Genomic DNA, 7,144 nt, shown 5'->3' with positions numbered 1-7,144 from the left:
TCTCACACTGCCTGCAAGTTCTCTCTATTTGCAAACCAACCACTCCTTCCTCCATCTCTTCAGTTCAGCTCCTACTCCCCAGCAATTCTAGTTTAAATTCTCCCCAAAGCCTTAGCAAACCTGCCAGGATATTGGTCCTCCTGGGATTCAAGCACATCCCATCCTTTTTGTACAGGTTACTCCTGCCCCAAGAGAGGCCCCGGTGATGGAGAAATCGGAATCCCTGCCCCCTGCTCCAATCCCTCAGCCATGCATCGATCCTCCACCTCACTCTATTCCTATACTCACTGTGTTATCCTCCACCTCACTCTATTCCTATACTCACTGTGCTATCCTCCACCTCACTATTCCTATACTCACTGTTATCCTCCACCTCACTCTATTCCTATACTCACTGTGCTATCCTCCACCTCACTCTATTCCTATACTCACTGTGCTATCCTCCACCTCACTCTATTCCTATACTCACTGTGTTATCCTCCACCTCACTCTATTCCTATACTCACTGTGTTATCCTCCACCTCACTCTATTCCTATACTCACTGTGTTATCCTCCACCTCACTCTATTCCTATACTCACTGTGCTATCCTCCACCTCACTATTCCTATACTCACTGTGTTATCCTCCACCTCACTCTATTCCTATACTCACTGTGCTATCCTCCACCTCACTCTATTCCTATACTCACTGTGCTATCCTCCACCTCACTATTCCTATACTCACTGTTATCCTCCACCTCACTCTATTCCTATACTCACTGTGCTATCCTCCACCTCACTCTATTCCTATACTCACTGTGTTATCCTCCACCTCACTCTATTCCTATACTCACTGTGTTATCCTCCACCTCACTCTATTCCTATACTCACTGTGTTATCCTCCACCTCACTCTATTCCTATACTCACTGTGCTATCCTCCACCTCACTCTATTCCTATACTCACTGTGTTATCCTCCACCTCACTCTATTCCTATACTCACTGTGTTATCCTCCACCTCACTCTATTCCTATACTCACTGTGTTATCCTCCACCTCACTCTATTCCTATACTCACAGGCAGTAATCCCGATATTACTACCCTTGTGGTCCTGCTTCTCAGCTTCTTTCCTAACTCACTATAGTCTGTTTTCAGGACCTCCTCCCTTTTCCCACCTAAGTTGTTGGTACCAATATGTACCAGGGCTGTTCTCCTTCCCAATTCAGGATATTGTGGACGTGATCAGAAACATCCTGGACCCTAACACCTGGGAGGCAAACTACCATCCATGCTTCTTTCCTGCATCCACAGAATCGCCTGTCTAACCCCCTAACTGTAAGAGTACCCTATCACTGCTGCCATCCTCTTCCTTTCCCTACCCTTCTGAGCCACAGGGCCATCTCCATGCCAGAGGCGTGACCACTGTTGCTTCCCCCAGGTAGGCTACCCACCCTCAACAGAACTCAAACAGGAGTACTTATTGTTAAGGGGTCAGCCACAGGGGTACTCTAGTATCTGCTTCTTACCCTTCCCTCTCCTGACTGTTACCCACCTGTCTGTCTCCTGAGGCCCCGGTGTGACTACTTGCCTATAGCTCCTCTCTATCACCTCCTCACTTTCCCTGACCAGATGAAGGTCATCGAGCTGCTTCTTCAGTTCCCTTACCCTGTCCCTAAGGAGCAGCAGCTTGACACACCTGGTGCAGATGTGGCCATCTGGGATGCTGGGAGTCTCCCGGACATCTCACATCCAACAGCCAGTACAGAACACCGGCCTCACAGACATACTTCCTGTTCTTCACAAGTAACTTACCTCGCCTCAACCCACTGAGCCAAAACCCCCCTACTCCGATGGCCGCTCTGTAAATCTGTCTTCTTTTTTCTTCCTGCCGGTCTAACTCGCTGACGTCCACGTGCCTGCACAGTCATGCCTCGATCAAACTGCAGAAGAAAAACTGGTCTCCTTTTAAATTCTTTCCACCGATCTAGGTCGCATTTTGGATGAACAGCCAAAGAGAAACCTCTTTGTCAAGTAGGTGACAATTTATGGTTTCAGCTGATGCACTTCCTTGGTATCCAAGCCACCATCTATTTTTTAAATAAATCACTAATTATTTATCTCATTGTTGTTTGTGTGACCTTACACCACAGTCTGTCAAATTGTAATTTCTGTCTTTGCAGAACATCGTGGAAAAATATACTTCTGATTCTAACAGTGTGAGTGACAGCAACCTCTGAGTTAGGTACTTTCAACCAATTTAAAGGATTTTCAAAATAATAGCAAATTCTGTTTAAGCAAAGGAAGAATGTATTAATTAAGCCAAATTATACTCTCCACGAACTGCATGGAATATACAATTAGTTAATATGACGTTTTAGCTTTTACCAATATAAAGTGAACTGCTACAATTTCTTCATAATCACGGTAAAGACAATGACAATTTATATTTTTATGCTATCTGATCTAATTATAAATTCTGAATTAAATCTTGAAAATTAAAAGTGGCCTAGTTCTCATCTGACTGTTAAGCCTTTCTTGATACTGTAAAGGTTGAAGTTCAGGCTGTAGTTTGGCACACATCATATTTTCCTAGTGGAGCACAGAGGGCTAGCTTTCCTCGATGTGCCACCATCTAAGTTTTAAAAAATGACTCAGGAAATCAGTTTAGAATGAGAGAAATTCACTGCATTACCGAACAAAATTTGACCCTAAGAAATACTCAGCAAGTCAAGCAACAGTGGAAAGAGCAGCGGAGCTATCATTTTAGATCAAAGACCCTTCATTTTAACTTATAACTGACAGAAATCCCACTGTAGAGAGGTATAGCTTCTTCAAAGCAGGTATTCCTTAAAGAGTGGTGGTGGCAAAAATTTTGAACAATTAATGAAATAAAAATCTGCAGATTTTGGAGATCTGAAATGTGAACATAAAATCCTGGAAATGCTCAAAGTCCTTGACTCAAGCTCTGTTTCTCTTTCTACAGATGGTACCTGACTTACTAGGTACTTACAGCATTTTTTTTTGCTTTTATTCAAGAGGATAATGCTGTTTCCAGTATGAAACATACGTGACTATTTTTCTCTACCAGTTCCAGTTGACATATAATGAAGCTGTATCTCCTGATCACTTTACTGGCAACTTAAAGCCATTTACTACCTGAAAAATATGCATTATACTGTGGAATATTACAGGCAAAACTTCATAGGGCCATTAGTGTCCTCTGTCTCTTAAATAAAGGAAAAGGAAAAATCACATTGATGTTTTAAAAGCATTCCATTTACATAATAATTATTTCAAAGACGATCGTGGTGGACTTGCGTAGTCCAGAATCCAGCTGCTGCAAAGACAGTAACTATAATAGGTACAAGTATCCAGCAACTGCGGTTCTTCATTTTCTGACTAATAATCTGTTTCTGAAAGACAGAGACAGGAATAAGCCAAAGTAATTTCACATAGCTAATTAGTTTTTTTGTACCATCTATGCCATCTCACCATATTAAAGCACCAACTCATTATTCATTGATGAGTTTGTGGCTCATCAATTGATCAATCCACAAACAGATTGGTTTGTGGCTGGGCCACGTAAATCTACTGTAGCTCTGTTGTGGGAGGTGTTGCATGAGAAACTGGAAATTAAGAATCTCACACCAGAAGACCAAACTGGAGTAACATAATGTAAATAGTATTACAGTAACTGGCTTTTAAGGAACGAGGTGATTGCAAGTTTCAAGTATATCATTCTTGTTTAAATCCGCTGCTGCTCTTGCCTCCAGGTCAGGTTGTGGTCCTCAGGTGGTTCCAGAGACTTGAGCACAGAAATCCAGCCAGAAATTCCAGTGAAGTACGAGGGGAGACCATCAGTTCTGAAAGAACAGTGTGGACATTAACTGGATCATTTGCGTCCACTAGATCCAGTCTGGATGAATACAAATGATCTGTGACTCTATTTCTAAGGAGAATTCGTGGAGGTACCACTTAGGTTATGACCAATATTTCCCTTTTACTCACTGTTTCCAAAACATTTTAACTGATGTCTGTACTACTGTAGTACTAGTCCAATCATTCGAGTTGAGTATGATGTTCTCCTAAAGAGTTGTCTATTGGTTTGTCCTCAGGTGGCTCCAGAATCCAAGTAATCTGGGAAATTTGGATGGTTTCTCTTAATGGAGAACAGCTGTGTGTGACTTTCTTTAACATGGTCAGGATCCAGTGCCTTGGAATGCAAGACAACTGAGTACCCTTCTCTGCTACAGCCTTCCTGTGCCTTCACTGCTTTGTGATGTGTTATCATCTTCTGCCAGCTCCATCACAAGGTCTTGGTTGAAACAATTTTTGTTGGAACCTACGCTTGACCTTCCCACCCACCATAGGCAACCCTACCAGGAGTAAAGAGCAAGTGCGTAAACTCCAGATGGCATCATCTCAGGAGCTCAGAAACTCACACAGTAGGAACTTGTGAGGGATTTAGTTACATTGAATATATTTCTGAAGGATATACATTTATAGACATAAAAAGCGTCAGTGTATGGGCAGATAATGAGATTATATTGAGATAGAGGATGATGAGGCAGACTGAAAAGGCTGAAGTACCTGCTCTGAATCAACTAATCATCGCACACCAAAGGATTCTTTAGGAAAGAGTGATTGTGCCATGGTAGAACTTAAAATGCAGCTTGAGGGTAAGAAATTGGGTCTAAAACTTGTCCAAAATGTAAATAATGGCAATTGCAATCACATGAGGACAGAGTAGGTCAAAGTGGTCCAGAGAAAATAGATTAAAAGGTAAAACAATCAATCATCATCACAGACAATTAGGGGATATTCATAGATGCCTGAAAAGGTACTTATAGAAAGAAAAGCTCTATAGGACAGATGCAATGTCCAGAGCCAACTAAAGAAGTTATCTAATACTATACATTAACTTGAAAGGAAAAGCAAACAATTCTGCAAAGAGTAGTGTCAAGCCAGAGAATTGGAAAATCTTTATAAAGAGTTCAACCTTCCTTCACCAGTTTCTAAAAAATATTTAGATGGGAGTATGGGAGTAAACTCAGAAATAATATTTTGAAATTGGCAGTCAGCAAGGTGCATATATAAAATGACTTGAATGAGGGTAATTAGTATACAGTAGTCAGATTTGATAATGATACAAAGATAGTTCCTTTGCTGGCTCTTTATGTACTCACAAATTGCTAAGCCACCTATCTTTGTATCATTATCTGTGTACTGTGTTGTAATGTTCTAATTTCTATGTTTGCTCTCAGTTCCTTTGCTGGATCTTTATGTACTCACAAATTGCTAAGCCACCTGAGATCAAACATAGAAATTAGAACATTACAACAGAGTACAGGCCCTTAGGCCCACTATGTTGTGCGGACTTAGCCATCCATTTTTCTATCATCCATATACCTAAGAGTCTTTCAAGTCTCCCTAATGCAACTGCCTCCACTACATCACCACTATACCCTCCCCCCAATCCAGCAGTGTGTCACACTGTGTTAAAAAAAAATTGCTTCTGACATCTCTCCTATACATTCCTCCAATCATCCTTAAAATTATATCCCCTCATACAAGCCATTTCTGCTCCGGGAAAAAGTCTCTGGCTGTGGACTTGATCTATGCCTCTTATCATCTTGTATACCTCCCATCCTCCTTCACTCCGAAGAGAAAATCCCTAGCTTGCTCAACCTGTCCTCATAAAACACGGTCTCCAATCCAGGCAGCATCCTGGTAAATTTCCTCTGCACTCTCTCTAAAGCTTCTACAGGGAGGTTAAGTGAGTGGGGAAGTTGGCAAATGGGGAATATAAGGCACGTGTGATAGTGTGATATACTCATCTCCATTTGTGATGTTGAAGAACTGCAGTGAATGTGAACTTCCACACTGCTTTGTTTTAAACATAACTGTACTGCCCCAGATTTTTACAGCAACACCTGATGTTGTGAACCAATTTCACAGAAAGTGGCATTGAGCACTTAAACCTTTTTGCCCTCCAGCTACAAGATCAGGTTCAATTTTGCAGCTGTCTGTAATGATTTTGTTCCCTTACAGATCTGGAGATCTGAGAGGCACGTTTTTCACACAGAGTGCTGGTTGTAGGAAACAATCTACCAGGGAAAACAGTAGAGGCAGATACAAATGTTTAAAATGTGACACCAGCATTTAAAAACCATTTTGATAGGTGTTTTGGTCTGAAGCAGACAAATGGGATTAGAGTAAATAGGCATTGAGGTCAGCATTGACACGTTGTTACGAAGGACCTATTTCTGTGCTGTACAACTCTGTTGTTCACTTCTGAAGGAAGAACAGTAAAACAAATTATTAATCAAAATGTAGTGAGATTACAAAATGTTATCGTACAAGGGGATTGGAGGGTCCTGGTGAAAGTTAAACAAAAAGCTAGCCCAATAAATAAAAAGGAGAAATATTGACCTTTTTGCAAGAGGTCTGGAGTACAAAATTTTGATGCAATTTTACAGGGTATGGGCCAGACAACACCAGTAACGCAGAATACAGATTTGCTCTCCACTGTCAAACTGGAGGCAGTATAAAGAAGGTTCGCCACATTAATTCTTCAGTTGAAGGGTTTGACAATTGAGGAAAGGGCAGCAAGGGAAGCTGTAAGATCAGGGTTCAATTTTGCTGCCAGCTGTAAGGAAATTGTTCGTTCTCGCCATAACCCAGTGAGTTTCCTTCAGGTGCTTCTGTTTCCTCACAGATTCCGAAGATAATACGAGTTAAGGTTAGTAAGTTGTGGGCACACTATGATGGCACTGGAATCATAGCGATAACTTGCAGGCTTGTCCCCAGCACACCTTCGATGTATGTTGGGTCATTGATGGATTTCACTGTATGTTTCCATGTACCTGACAAATAAAGCCAATATTTACATAACACACACGAAATGCTGGTGGAACACAGCAGGCCAGGCAGCATCTATAGGGGGAAGCACTGTCGACGAGACAGCCGAGACCCACAGTTTTGACTTACTGCCACCAGTCTATTATAATCTTTGGTATACCACGACTGATAACGCTTGTTCACTTCGCTCAAAGTACTCGTCACAATTTGGAGCTTGGCTTTGAAAGTAAGCGTAACGCCAAGTGTGTCTGCTGAATACTGCAAATGAACGAGGTGGGTTTGTTTGGTGCAATGGTGCCCTATAG

This window comes from Hypanus sabinus, chromosome 14, assembly GCF_030144855.1.
Source record: "Hypanus sabinus isolate sHypSab1 chromosome 14, sHypSab1.hap1, whole genome shotgun sequence".
Classification (NCBI taxonomy): Eukaryota; Metazoa; Chordata; class Chondrichthyes; order Myliobatiformes; family Dasyatidae; genus Hypanus; species Hypanus sabinus.
Note: the sequence above shows the minus strand (reverse complement) of the source record.